The 16,206-nt window shown below is 39.9% G+C and overlaps 1 long non-coding RNA gene across 4 annotated transcripts in view; it reads left to right on the top strand.

Annotated features, from left to right (window-relative positions):
* The window catches only part of LOC143898125 (uncharacterized), a 40,567-nt gene that overhangs the window by 11,280 nt on the left and 13,081 nt on the right, over nucleotides 1–16,206 (top strand). For all 4 annotated transcript variants that reach the window (XR_013257098.1, XR_013257101.1, XR_013257100.1 and 1 more), the window contains exon 2: nucleotides 5,934–5,989. This is a non-coding gene — a long non-coding RNA (uncharacterized LOC143898125). The remainder of the gene's footprint in view (nucleotides 1–5,933; nucleotides 5,990–16,206) is intronic.

Here is a 16,206-nt window from a genome sequence, read left to right as displayed (position 1 = left end):
CTTTCATCCGATCTCCGTTGTTCGACAGTCGAGACCGCGGCTATTACCGGACTCATTAGCTCGTGCGTTGTACCGCGCGCGCCGAAATATTTTCGCCGAAGTAATTATGGCTCGGCAGCGCGTCGGCGCCGCGGCTAACTCGCGAGGTATATCGCGAAAGTGGACGCCGGGCGAAGTCACCGTAGCTGCGGCAATGGCCAACACACCAACGCAACATCCAACAACAGCAACGGCGGCGGCAGAGCAATGTGGCGGTACACGGCGGGGTTAAGACCCGCAGTTACGTCCGCGTAACTCTCGCAGGCCGAGAGTCTGGGCCGTGGTGCTGCGGCAACGGAATATGGCCACACGCGCGTTTGCTCGTATATAACTATATACATCTATATATACGCGTACATACACCCATACACGCGTAACATGTACGTGGCTTCTCTCGCACGTAGTTTCACTCGCGCGCGTATGCCGCACGCACACGAACGCGCCTGGCTCCTCCGTACGTGGCCATCTACTTACTTTAGTGGTCAGCGCGGAAGAAAAGAATTAGCTAGACGGGGGCGCGTCTCATCTAGGTCACCCACACCGTCGCGGATGGCCCAGTATGTACACGGTCGCGCGCGCACACTCGCCCGCACCCGAGGAGCCTCATTACGGGAGCACGGTGGCGAGGGGGTGTGCAGCAAAAGAGGCGAGCGTTAATTAAGAACAGACTCGCCACCCTCTAAGTAAGGAGCACTGACCAACCCTGCCCCGCGCTCTCCCGCCCTCTTTCCTGTACTCTCCCTCGACCGCCACCTTCCGCCGTTCCTCTATTCCTTCATGGTCGTCTTAGCCACGGCACCCTCCCCGAGCTCCCACTGCGAGAGGAAAAAGCGTGAAGACCAGCGCGAGGGAAGTTGAGGGAAGTGAGGGATGGGAAGGAGGAAGGACGGAGAAAAGGATAAGGGAGAGAAAGGATGGGAGAGAAGCACTTACGTTTCTTAATGTTGTCGGATTAGACAGATTGGCCGCGACTTTATACGTATTGCGATGATTAGAAAATGGCACGGTGTCAAAGGGATATTTTTGCGAGAGATCGTCGTATAATTTATCGGCGTTGCGCGCCTCGACAACCGTCATTCCGTTCTTTCGCCTTCCGCACGCTCTTTCGTGCGCGCTCGGTCTCGGTTATGATTTTATCCATTCTCTCACACGTTCTGTCTTTGGTCTTCATTTTTTCCTGTAAAAGAAAGGGTTCCGACGTGTAAAACGTCTCTTTCGGCAAAGGGGAAGAAGCCGACGAGCGACCGAGATGGGAGGTGACAGAGAAGGATGACCATGAAGAAAATTAACTAAGACCCCGCAATATGCCGCATTGACTGTAGTACTGTCACACTCTTATAAGTAGAAAGTTCTCTATATGGAGATTTCGTCGCTTTCTTCTAATCATTTTCCACGCTGCTGATCTAGCAGGACTAGCTATTGATTAAACAGTTTTTCTGGAAATATATGACGTATGGCAATGTTTTCGACGAGATAACTTCATTTTTCTAAATTAAGCAGCTAAAAAGTGTGAATTAATTATTAGATTTAAAATTAGATTTAATAGATGATACACTTTTGAATAATAGACAACATTTATAATCTTGTTTCATCACAATGTTAATATTGTAAATGCTTTTCGACAAAGCATTGACATCGTTACTGAACGATTATATCTCGTTAAGTTAAACACAATTTTCTTTAATAAATGACACATGAGTACGCTCCTAAATCACGACGCAGCAATGATCAGCCGATCTCGTTCTGACGACACGAAAGCACACATGTTGCCAGTGTTGCACAATAGGTGTTCCTCTTAGAGGCCAAAAAAAAGTCACCCAACTGTTCATCCCTCCCGTGAGCCATAAGCTGGCCCGAGCTGGGGGAGCCGTGGCCGATTGTTTCCAACAGGTTTGTCAGCTTTTGTTTCAGTCCGTTCTCATGCGCGGCGGAACTGGTCATTGCTCGAACCCCAAAAACGGTTGAACAATGACCCTTAGGGCCGTTACATTGCGCTGCAATAACGACCCCCATTACCCCGAGCTCAATGAGAGTGAGATCTGGACGGGCTGAGAATTAATCCAACGAATCCCAGCGGCAGTGGGACGGATGGATGATGAATTTAAATAACGCGATGCGATCTTGTGAAACTAGGGTCTCTATTCTCTTTTCCCCCCTCCTCAGTCTCCCTTTCTCTTCTGCCTTTTTCTTTACCGCTGATAATAGATATTTTTTTTTTCAGTTTTATTTTCTCGCCAAGCGTAATTATAATTGTAAATTTAGGTTTTATTATTCAAATTTGTGGACGCTAAGTTTTAGGTGTGTAGTTTTTTAAATTGTATATTTCAAGTAAATTATTTATTTAGCGAAAATTAGAAAAGTAGTCTTTAACATGATCTAGTTTTGCAAGAAAATACATTTAAGTGAAACTACTTCATCGTTTTCTTCCGATGAAAATTTGCTAAAAATATCTCGCTCGACATTTGCAATGGAATTTCGAGGAACGCTCTAGATTCTTCAAATATCTTCCTGCGCATTTGCGAGCGAGAGCTTAATGATACGAAATCGCGAGGGTTCTCCGACTGCGCTGGCAAGATGTATACCGTATCATCCTTTGCGTAATCCTTCGTCCAACCAAAGGATTTTCGTCGCTTAGAAATCTGATTTCGTATGCTTTATTTATGTGCATGGAAATTGACGAAAATTACGTTGACTCGTCTGCTCATAATCGCCCTGACTTACTTCATTCATAATGTCGCGCACTTTATAATAATCGACATTAATTTTATCGTTTCATTTTTATACATGAAGCACACTGTGGATTCTTGTGGAATTAAATGTCACTTGCCTGGACATAATGTTATCTTGGATATTTTACTCCGGCTAGATATGAGTGATGGTTACTTATATAAGCACATAAATAAGAATATTTTTATTTAAAGATGTTTCACATATATATATAACTAATGAAATAGAAATATTGCATGAATGTTGAAAAAATTCATCGAAATATGAAACGCTTTTTCACGCGGAGGTTGAGTTGCACTGAATAAGATAGCTCCCTTGCGGAGTTACGGAGACACAAGCCGACGCGCAAATTAAACAAACACCCTATTGACGCGCTGATCCTCCGCCGAGGAGGCATCGCGGCTCATTCGCCAGAACGAGAGAAAGACAGTGGAGAAAGAAACGATCGCCACCTCCACGAAGTTCTCGTTTAGCGAATACGAAGGACCGAGAGGAGAGAATGGCGAGAAGCGAGGAGGGACCGAGACTTGGCAATCCGAATGAACGGACTACACCGCATACAGGGTCTTAGAAGGACTTAACGAATATTGCCGTCGATATCCAGGAGTCCCCAATTCGACACTACTCTCACCATCCTTTGAATGTTCTTTGTCCCTCGCGTCGAAACGCGTCACGGATCTTCGTTCGTCAATTCTTAGCTTATCAAATTCATTTCGGATCTTATCTTTCTTTTATATCTTTTATATAATTTAGAAATGGATCTCAACGACAGATATAAATCTTTATTTAATGTTCTCATTTGTGATGGTTATACAACGGATTTTTAAAGAAAAATTTTTATAACTATACTTAAAGTGTATTAAACCTAAAAAAAACTTGATGCTACATTTTATATGATTAATTTTATATAAGTTGAGGAAGCATAATATTTTGAAAAATAATAATAAACGTTTTATAAACCGTGTGCAAAAAAACACAGTCTTCTAGAATTATAAGTTTATCATAAATTATTGTAGAGATATTACTTTTTTATTAAAGAACAATATAAGCTTCTTGCCGCACGTGTAATTATGTTAAAAATTAACCGCGGAAGCGTACTTGCATTTACTCGCGCAAATTAAAGCTGGGCGGATTCTTTGTTACATTATACGGTTGTCTTTCACGTACGTATGTATCGCACAAGGGTCGAAAACGTTTAGACGCGGAGACCAGAAGGAGTCGGACGACAACCTAGATAAATTAGTGCGGGTAATGAAGACTGAGCCTTGTGTCTGATTAAACATACACAGAGAAGCGCAAATAAGTGAGAGAAGACGCCGGGAAGACGAAGACAGGAGAAAAGGGGAAGTCCGAGACAGAACGGCGGAGAAAAGAGCGAAGGATGCGACAGAAGAAGAATCTGTGATTCCTTGAACCATTCTCTCATTTTACTTCCAATTAACTTAAGCAGACTCAGTAATACACTGCGTCCAGGTTATTGTCCGCCATTCTTTCTCCGCCTTTCTTCCGTCTTTTCTTTTTTTTCTCCCTTGCTCGCTGAACTATGACGCAGGAATAGAAATTTATTCGCTGAATATAAGTCGGACCGAATTTGCACAAAATAAAACAGTTTTATGATATATTGTTATATATACATTATTTTGTTAATAATATCTTGTTTCCCTCAGTATTATTTTTAAAACATAAGTTATTTTACTCTGATTCTTGTGACCATCTTATTAACATACTTTACGATACTCTTCCCCCGTCTAAACCGAGAAATTTAAAAAGAAGAGAGACGCCAGGTGTCAACGTATAACGCCAGCACCTCAGCGCCAGGCCATAAATTTATTTATAATCCTTGCTGTTTTTTTTAACTGTCCAAAGAACGTGCGAGAGAATTAGCGTCCGCGGATGATCTTATTCCGGCGGAACGACAAGGACGGCGCATAGGCGAAAAAATAAGTTCGACGTTAATAATTATTATCAAACCAACGTTGTATCGTACATCAAGGCAGCGGCACTCGCGGTGGAAGAGAGGAGAGGAACACGACGACGCGAATACGCCGGTGACGAACGATGTTCGCCAGCAAGGACGTTCAAGTTTAAACGAAAATAAAAATTCCCCCGTGCTCCGGTACTAATTATAGAATGCGCTCATCGAATCACCGCCGGCTAAATCGCCGATACGCATACGGTTACATCGGCCGGTCGGATTTTTTTTTTTATGATTCTCGCGACGACCGGTATACGAACGCATACGAGGCGCATCCATGTTGCTCGTGTGGACCGATAAATCGCGGAAAATTAATATTGTTTTTATCGATGGTAAGGTAATTAGCTGCGGGAGGGGGGTGGGGCTTCTGCAAGAACGCGAGCGCGGACTCGTGATCGAAGTGGTCCCGTTCCGCTCGCGTCCAGACACAACGAGATAAATCTCGTTGAAAGAAAGATGATATAAGTCATACAAGAAGAGTTGCAACATATATCATGTTTTTGTATTTGTTCTGAATGTTATTTTCCTTTTTAATTGAATTTTAGTTGAAACCGGTATAATTTCGGTAATTCAAATTTGATGTAAATACGCTCAGTAATAATTAATTTATTCCTGACGACAGTACGTTTTTATAAGTTATACTTTTTTCATATCTACGTCAAAATTGAATTATCTGAAATTGCATTGATTGTAAGGTTACTCCTCGACTAACACATATGAGAAATTTTATATTTAGGAAGATACAGGATTCTTCAACAAGATTTAGGTCACGTTAAATAAAAAGTTACATATATATTTTTAAATGAATTAAGGCACACACACACATACTCTTAAAAATATAAATATGTTAACCGAGAAGTGAAGATATAAATATTTTATGGACGATCGTAAATAAGCGTCCACGTCGAGAGTGAGGGAGGGGAGGAGAGAGAGAGAGAGAGAGAGAGAGAGAGAGAGAGAGAGAGAGAGAGAGAGAGAGAGAGAGAGAGAGAGAGCTTCATCATCTTTTGCCTCTTTATAAAATTCTCGCGTGCACACAGAACGCGTTATATATTTATTTTCTTGCATGATTAAATTTATAGATAAAAGATCTGGTGCGCGTGCGAGACGTCTCGCGCGTGCAAATTTATTCAGCCTTCGTCTTCTTTTAAATTCAACATCGTCGTTTAATGCAAATTTTTTTGCGTTTTAGATTCGTGCGAAGGATGTGACGTCAGCAGAAGCTCGTAGAACGAAGGTCGCAGAACGGTGAGTCACTGATTAATCAACAAAGCGGGTCCCCCATCCCGGCGATAATTATTTAACTTGGCAATCGAAGTAATTACCGCGCGTATTGACACACCTATCCTCTCTCATATACCTACACACGTACGCGCGCGTGCAGTTATCTTTCGTATCGGATTGCCGTGGGTCGACTTGCACGATTAGAATGACTATCCGTGTATCTGTCACTGCCAATCAAGCTGGTCTCGTTATTAAACGAATATGTGTAAAACTGCGTGCCGGATTGTGATCGCGAAAGGTTGCACAAACTATAATACAATATACTTATTGTCCATAATGCATTAAGCCGAAAGCAAACAGCGTGCTGCCAAACGAAAGAAAAATGTTCCCGTTTAAAAGCGTAAAACCATGCCATTGATCGTTTTCATTTCATAGTTTTTATACTTTCGTAAGATTGTCGTAAAATCTGAGATAATTGATCGCAGGCAATTAACGGTCAGTTCGCGTGAATTTAGCGTGAATTTTTATAGGAATTTCTTCGAGGCGCACTAACACTTACTTTTATTATCACGATCTCGAGTTTAACAGCGCACAGACAGTAGAAACGTCTAAAATACTACCCGGCATACTCTCACGAGTAAGAAGAATACGTATAGCCAAAACGAAAGAAAAATGGAATCCGGCGCGCGGGTGCTCAGAAAATATACTCTGTAGTATACCTCCATTAAAGTAGTATTATTGTATCTATTAAACGTAATTTCACGCGTGTGTGTGGGGAAGACTACGGTTCCGGAGCGTTCTATCAAAAGGGTGATGTCGCTAAATGCATCTGTACGTAATAAACCAATTTAGATTTTTAAAATGTTGTAAACAGAGAGACGCGAACATATAATCTATTCATAAAATAATTTACAATTATCGTGGGTGACTGCGAGTTTATATTTTATTCTATATCGATGATTTTATCTCGAAGGTAACAAAAGTAAAATCAGGCCTGAGATGCCAATGCAGATTGGCATAAGACTGAAAACGGATATCTTTGATATTTTACGTAATTTCCACTTTCTTGAAAAAATGTGGCTATCAATCATTAGATTTCACTTAACGCGCCATATCGTCATTAATTAAAGATCATTATATACGCGGTTCTTCGATCGTAGCAAGCAGACTCGAGATGCTGAGCCGTTCTCAGGACCGATTTAACGAATACAATAAGCGATTCAACGGCGCGGCTATTATATCTAATTCCAGCCGAATAGAAAAGGACTTAACGCGTCGTCCTTGCTGCTCTTCTTGCTGAAGAAGGAAGGAATACGAGGAGGGAAAAAGACGGGTGCCCCACCACACGCGCGGTGCCCCGAGGCGACGCGGAATCACTCAGAGAGCGCCGGCCGTTAGTTCATTTTTGCGGAGCGTTTACAACGTCCTGTCCACTCGCGTGGCATCGTTGCTGGCATTTCGATGCATAATAAACGACCGGTTAGCCCTGTGCACCACGGCTCACACCTCTGCCCCCTCTCTCTCTACGACGATCTGTGAAAGCGGGGTAAAGGGACTTCTTTTTTTCGCTCTCTCCTCGCTCCTTCGTCGCTTTGCAATCTTTCTCTCTCGTCTCTCCTTCTCGTTCAACGTCCGTAAGCTGGATGCACTCCGACTTCCTTTGTGGACTTTCTTCCTCCGCGAGAGGTGCATCTAACGAGATGCGAGAGGAAAGAGAAAAGCGTGCGATGCGAACGAGGAGAGACAGCACGGCTGGCTGGGAGAGTATTCAAGAGAGAGAGATGGGTGGCGAGGGAGAGAGGAGGAGGGCCGTTACGAGCGAAGTTTAACGAAAGGAAATCCGATTTGCACAGCGCGCTGTTCTCTCCCGCTCCTTCGTAACCGCGTCCGATTCTCGCGTGCACGCACGAGATGACGCGTCTCGCGCGAGGAACGTCGTTCCAGGATGTACTTTGGATATGTTTTTAGCTTCTCAAGAATTGTCGTACAGCTTGTCTCGAACTTAAAAGAAAAGTGACACTCTATTAATTCCGAATCTTTTGAGCCCACAAATCCTTTTTTATTAATAATTGCATATTTCAGAGTGTTACAGAGATATTTTTCAAAATCTGACACAAGGCGCTTAATTTAAGGGCGCTTTTTTGAAAAAGAAAAAGACATAAATCTGAACTTAACGAATAAGTTACGCTAAATATTTTGGAACATTATAATGTTGCTTCGCGATTCTTTGATCTTTTATATAAGATCATAATAAGCTTGCGTAAATTGACAGCATGCAATAGTCTCGAAACAATAAAAATCGATTATTGCGTTTGTCCGAATTGATGAAACGTTTGATAAGTAATGTGGGACCATTGAGTGTGGTGAAACTATTATTTACATGCACAATTCATTTACATAATATGTGAGAGGATGTGGGAGGACAATTTAAATTCAGAATAAGTTCTATTTATCGCAATTACTGCAAATTCTCACGACGCAAAATTTATTGATTTGCATTATGACAAAAATTAAGAAGACAGTGTGCGAAACGATAATAATGACAAAATATTTTTGTGTTGTTCCGATCAACGTTTTCACCGACGATCTCGTCGGACGATATGAGCTATAGGCGGGCATATACATATGTGGAGTCACACTATCGTGATCCGCAGAGAGTCGTATGATATGTTTGAGGACTCATACTCCACACATCCAACCATACACTACTTACTACTCTCCACCATCAGTTACACAACTACATACGTTATCTCCAAATTATAATAAATATACGAGATAGACTTTTTCGGTGTATACTTACAGAAAGAGCAGAAACACTCGTGCATCGTGATTGTTCTTTTGGTCGATATAGATGCTCGAAGATAGTTTGATATATCTCTTTCTTAGTCAATAATTTCTTTTAGTAAATGGTGATTCATATAATATCCCTACTTAGTTATAGAAGATATGTATCGCTGCGAATAATATTGGAACAAATTATTTTTTTATTGTTTGAATAATTATTTAATAATTGAGAAAATCTGTAAATTGGTAAATTTATAATTTGGAAAATTTATAAATTGGTAAAAAACTATTTTAAAAAATTATTTTTGAAATTGCTAAAAATTTATGTAGCCGAGTAAAATAACGAAGAGTTGTTGAGAGAAAGAGAGAAAAATAAAATAAAAGCTTGCACAAAAGTTACATTCTGACTACTTTGCGTTTTCGGGACTGCTCGAAACCAAATGTGCTCCGATCGCAATATCAAATCGATGATAGATGCCACCTGTGTGACACACCGCGAAAAAGTGGATGCGGCGCGCATCGGAGCGATTATTTGCGCCGCGCGACTATAATGGATACGGAAAGGCCGGTTTGAATCCGCCCGAATGGGCGTATGAATGGTCGCCGTTTAGCGTAATTATTGGCGCATTGTCTACGGTACAATGCCGGGCGCGAAATTGGCATGCAAAAATCGGATGCGATCCCATTGTCGGCTATTGTCCGATCCAAGCCGTTGCCGCGTTGCACCCTCCGCCCTTCCTCCGCGTGGCCTCAGTTTTCGAATATTTCGTCGTCGATTCTCTCGATTCCACACCGCCAATAGATTTACGCGGGCTGGAGGCAAAAGGAATTTTCCAACGAGCACAGTGATTCTCGAATGCTTGCATGTTCACGAGCGCAGGAACACGACTGTTAAGCTTCAAAAGTGCTTTCGCGCTATAATGGAAAAGATCTATTAAATTTTAGATTATTACTTAACATAATAAAATTTAAAAAAATATTTTGATAATGATTAAAACATTTGACGAAATTAAATTGAAAAATTTTAACTTATAAATTAGATCGCAGAAAAAATATACGTGCGAAAAACACTCTAATGAATCTAACTAATTGATATTTGTACAGATATGATTTACACTTGCTTGTGTATGCAGTACATATTATAATACAATTAAAATACAATTAAAGGATTTTTTATATATTCATTATCGTCATAGGGATGATGTCTTCATGTATGTTTGAAGACCTCAGAGCAGGCGAGATTACCCGTTGAATTTAAGCATCGTCGTGTACTCGTCGAACGACCGCGTGTGTGTATCCACGCATATCCTGCCCCGTCGTATTGCGCACGACGACGACGACGACGACGACGACGATCGACGCGACGGTTCGTCTCGTCTTGTCTCGTCGCGCGTGCGTATATCAAATATTTTGATTTTGACGACCTCAGAGCAGGCGAGATTACCCGCTGTATTTAAGCATATTATTAAGCGGAGGAAAAGAAACTAACTAGGATTTCCTTAGTAGCGGCGAGCGAACAGGAAAGAGCCCAGCACCGAATCCCGCGGTTCCGCCGCAGGGAAATGTGGTGTTTGGGAGGGTTCACTTATCCCGAGGTGTCGCGTCGCGTCCAAGTTCATGTTGAAAGGTGCCACAGAGGGTGCTAGGCCCATAGCGACCGGTCCGTGTCTCGAAAGGATCTCTCCTCAGAGTCGGGTTGCTTGAAAGTGCAGCTCTAAGCGGGTGGTAAACTTCATATAAGACTAAATACGACTACGAAATCGGTCACACTCCGTGTGAAGGCGGTTGACTTGTGTTTGCTTTCGATTCCGAGCCTTATCTCACAAATTTGTTCTTCAAATGGTTTTTAAATTCATAATCTGCGTAAAACACAACACACGTACTATAAATCTATATAAGAATGCGTACAGATTCTTATTCTCTATAATACCGTCGTAGACAGGATTCTGTCATTAAGAAATTTTGTCACGCAATTCGTTCTTGTTTCGTTGTCTTAAATTTACGTTGCGAACACAATGTTGTAATTTCTCTTATATTAGGGGAAGAAAGCTAGATTTGTAAAGATTGGAGAGGCCGCCCGGTGAATTTTGTCGGTTATTAGGCAGAGACGGCGGCATGGTTCCGGCTCTTGAAAGCGACCATGGGCTTTTTGTGCGGCCAGATTGGCGGCCATTATGCCCACGAAATTGGGCCTTAATTGTGCCAGCGGTAATGAGTCGGGTTGCTCTAATGCATCGGCGCCAACTAACCACCACACATAGTGTCTTCGGGTACTGCCACGATGTGTGCTATAACGGGTGATTCTTCAACAAAAAATAATTGATATGTTATGCGCTATATTAATTATCTTCTATATTTTTTGACTTACTAAACCGCATAATTAATTTTCTAGCGTTTTTGAAACATCAATACCTGACAAAAATAATTGAAGAGATATTAAAAAAAAGTTATAAAATTATATATTGCATGATTTAATACGATTTATTACTTTAAAAAGATTCCGTTTCAAATTACCTTATAGATTTATGTTATCAATGAATGTTTGCAACAATAAGATCTTCAGAACACCCGGTAGAGGCAGAGGGCGGTAGGGAACGCTACTATGTGGCGACGTAGCATTATTTAATTGCTCTTCCGTTGTTTTTTTCGTCACCAGATAATTTGTATACCTGGCGGCGATCTCTTTGTTTCTCCTCGTTTTTCTTCTTTGTCATCCTGCTTTTTCTTTGTCATTCTACCCTTTCCCCCCAAGGTCGAGGGATACCCCGATCGACGCTCCTACCGACGATTTCATTGGACAAGAGCTATAGGCGGGCATATACATGTGGAGTCATACCAACGCGACTTGGGGACTCATATTTCACACATCCAACCATACCACCATCAGCCACGACAACTACATACGTTACTTCTAAATTTTAATAAATATTAGTACGAGAAATAGACTTCTTTGAATACTAACTGGAAGCGCAGAAAAACTCGTGCAATGTGACTGCTTCTTGATTGCTCCTTAAGAGAGTTTGATAAACTCTGCATTATTCGAATAATTTTTTAGTAAATGGTGATTTATATATCTCCACACATCCAACCATACACTCCTTTCCAACAACCACACTCGTTCTCTAAACTACTAAACATTATTACCAGAAAACGTGTGTCATGACTAATTTTTCTGAAAAATCTCCATAGTTTGGAAACTTGGTAGGTGTTCCAATAATGTGTTTAGAAGTATTAACTATACTGCAATTATTTTTTGTCGTATTGGTATCCGTTACAAATTGATATTCCTCATCTCTATCCGAATAGTTAGTTGTCCCTTTTCCACCAGTTTATATCGTCTTTGGGTTCTGTGTAAGAGAGAAATCTGTAAAAGGTGCACGAAGATCCAAATAGGAGAAAGAGAGAAAGAAAAAAGAAAGATAAACAGCGCGATGGACGAAAGCTTGAGAGAGAGATAGGTGCGGTCGGCCTACTCCTATAATTGCGTGTAATTACCTATGGAGGCCAATTAGCTTAGATTGACCGGACGATCCGCGACTAGCCCGGGGACTTCAGGCTCCAACAGGATATTCGTGCCTCCTTGCCTTGAGTAAACTCACGCGAAAACAACCACAGAAAATCATCTTTAAGGATTTTTTTTCTCTTCAGCGACAAACAAACAGCTGTACAGTGGTAGAACATTGCGTTTGAATAACTCGGATTTATATCAAATTACTCTCTGAAATTGTATAAAATTACTCTTCTATAATTAATTACACACTTAACCCTCTGTCGTACATGTATGTATAGCAATATAGTCCAATAGTATATAGTTATATTTATACAATTATAATCAATAAATGAAAGTTTCTGAATGCGTTTTGTTTAACCCTAGGTTACTATTCTTAATTTGTATCTACGTTATTACCAGTATATGGATCTGGGAAACTCAGAGCATCTTTATTTACTCATATCTTAGGTAAACATTAATATTTTTTTTATTTGCCTTTTTTAAATCCGAATATAAAATATTATTGAAATATAGACAGTAATCTATAGGATTAATATTTCGACGCTCTCACCAAAAGTCAAATTGGGCACACGTGATTGGATAGCAGTGGGATGACGCGTGGCTCCGTGGCTGCGCAAGTAATTAGTAATTCAAAGGTCCGTTGTTCGATTCCGACCCGGTTTTCATCCCACGTATAGCGTATACCTCGATTTCTTGAGGTGATACCCTGTTTAGGATACCCTGTATACTTAATCTACATCTTATACGCCCCAACATTTATAGTCCTTCCTCTCTTTGGACGTTGTTTCTCAGCGTCCTCGTATTGTCGCGAGGTTTCCTACGTTTATACTGCTTAATTTTATGTAACAAAGGCACGATTGACGATAAACTTGCCAGACGCTAAAGGTAGCTTAGCCTTGTAAACGTCCGGCAATTCCAGCAGCTTACAATTAGCTTCGTGAACTTTCGGCAACTCTTCTGGTTCGGCAGTCTCGTCGTCTGGATCTGGATAGTTGTCGTAATCATAAAACTTGAAATATTCGAATAACAATAGAACTTGAAATATTCGAAGAATAATCTCGCAGTGGCCCTTGGCAATCATATGCATTTTTCGCCGGGTTGCAACTATTTTTTTGACGTGATGGGATGCTGAATAGGTCAGATGCTAAAATTACAAGAAATTATCTATCAAGAATTTAGAACGACTCACCTTAACCGAGAGCCTTCCGATAATAGCTTTCCAAAAGTGACGCGATCTACTGTGTTCAGACTGCTTATGAGCAGCAAAGAATATTCTTTGCTTTGAGCTTCCGGCTAACGACGTTTTCCCTTCTCTATCGGCAAAAACTGCGGATTTTTTGACCAATCAAATAGCTGCATAGCGAGAAATTCTTGCCCTTTTCTCCCTCTACTTACACAAAGACGCTTTGTCTATTCGTATTGTCACGATTGTCGTCACAGCTCTCGCTATGTGATTGGCCAAAAAGTCTGCGTGGTTTTTGCTAATGGGCGATAAAACATTTATAAAACAAATTTTGGTGATTTCGCTCGATATAACTTATAAAACTTAAAATTTATTAGAGTACAACCCTTTATCTATGCGTTCCTTCGATCGATTTATAATGTTGCATATTATATTTTCTTTTATCAAACTCAACGAATTTGTTGATGGAACTTTATGACCGACTATATGTACATGGATACACACGCTACTTACATTTCTTAGGTCTCTTAATCGAGGACGTTGCTCGGCGTCATCTCGCCCCCTTGTACATAATCAAGTCAATTTCTATCGTTTGTTATTCTAATATTTTTTTCCCGCTATCTATATCACAGTCACAGAATAACATAATGATAGCATCATTTCGTTTGTTTCGATCTTACCGTTTTACTTGCTGCGCGATGCAATTATGGACTTTAATTATGAGACCAACGTTGTCCATTTCTTATCTTATATTGCTATTTTCCGGAATATAGAGACGATTATCTGCCGCACCTGCGTTTACTCGCGCCCGTAGAAAATCGTACGCACATCTGACATCCACAATCATTGCTGAAACATACGCGTAATAAGCAATGAACGCTCGATCTTCTCGGCCGAGCAATGACTACTTTATCGTCATGGAAATATATCTAACATGATGTAAATTATATTATCACTTACTTAGTAAATCGAAAATCAAACTTGCAACCTAATTATCTCATTACTCAATGCATTATTGACGCGCTCTTTTATACCAACAACTATCAATGTGACAAGAGCAATCTTGTAAAATGTGAAAAACTAGACGTAAGATATATTGAGATTTAATCAAGAAATTGCCAAGTTTCAACATTTTGAGGCTTTTATTTTTATATACATAGATTGACAGTTTTATTAGAAATCATCAAACACACACAGACAAGCTGTATATTATAACAAAACAATGTAAATTTTTGTTTTTCTAAATGTAATTCACAAATTACAAAAGAGGAACCGTGTCTAAATCAACTTGTTTTTTTCGTTTGTCTCAAAAATAGAAAGAAGAAATAGAATAAGAAAAGAATTTTTCTCTTTAGTGAATTGCGAGGGTGTGGTCAAAACTGTAATTTTTTTTAACAGAATGAAAGTCAAATAAATTTTTAAATGGTCTAACAGGCGGCACCCTTCAGTCAGTCATGCATCAGCTAATAAACAAATAGTTATAGAAATCAAAATGGGCTATGAATCATCGGAAAAGAATATCTGTATAGAATAAAGGATGTTTGGTTTTTGTTTTTATTCTTTCAAACTTAGACAGATCTACAATCAGTATGTCGGAGTCGGATCTTGGGTGGTCCCAATGAGACAAATAAATCGTTTTCGAAAAAGAAATTCTCTCATTGGCCTCCCATCACAACCAGTCGGTGTCCGACATCCAACTGCGACTATATGACTAATTGTATAGAACCTAACCAAACCGGCATTTTACTTATTTTTGTGGAAAACAAATGATGCTTCTGAATTAAAATAGATTTATATAGAGTTCTAAAATCACCTAATAGAATTCTTATGCAAAAATGTCGAGGCTATAATAGTTATTAATTAGGAAACACCACATGTGGAACTTTTGCAACTTAAGACTTTGTTCGAAAATAAAGGAATATTTATATCAGGCGTTACAAGTTTAACGTTACAAAGATATAATTGTTCCAAGTTTTCCCACTGCGCTAGTAATTTCAAATTGCGATCAGTGCGAACAATATCATTAATGGGGAACAAATGGACTCTTCTCCCAAGCGTTGGCAGTAGGACAGTAATTTCTGCAAGCTATCATTAGTGATTGTGGATATTCTGTAACAAATATAATTATTATTATATAATATTACAGTATTTTAATTGCAAAAAGATATTCCATTGAACTTTTTCAAGGTACTTGCAAGAGAAGCAAACAGACAAATTTTAATAAAGAATGCGGTATTTTAAAAGAAAACATAGTACATACTCAAAATTCATTTTTCGTAGAGTCTTACAGTCAGCGAAAGCATTAATTTAATTCCTTCGGTTATAAAATTGGCTCTGTATGAAAGTGATCATTTCTTAGCGCGTTTAATCTTGACTGTCATCCTATGTATTTATACTTTGATTTCATAAAGAGGATTGAATTTTTATGAGTAAATTAAAGACAATGAGGTAAATGAGTAATTGGTTTTGCCCCTATCGGCTGATCGCTCTTATCACACACAGTCGATTTGGGCACATATGAAGGGATAAAAGCCATAGTGGTGTAAATCAATATTTTTAAAAATTTGACTTACACCACTATGGCTTTTACCCCTCCATATATATTCGTGAAGTCAAAATGCGATTTTACGCTATCTCACGCTCTGCATATGTTATATAGCCCAGTAAAATGACTCGAAATTTGTCGATTTGGAGGAAATAATACTGACTGGGCTGAAACTTTGTAAACAGGCTTGTTTTAGGGTACCATTTAACATATTACGG

Source organism: Temnothorax americanus, unplaced genomic scaffold (genome assembly GCF_048541705.1).
Source record: "Temnothorax americanus isolate GAGA-0224 unplaced genomic scaffold, ASM4854170v1 Scaffold22, whole genome shotgun sequence".
Classification (NCBI taxonomy): domain Eukaryota; kingdom Metazoa; phylum Arthropoda; class Insecta; order Hymenoptera; family Formicidae; genus Temnothorax; species Temnothorax americanus.
Note: the sequence above shows the minus strand (reverse complement) of the source record. Positions and strands in the feature narration are given on the sequence as shown.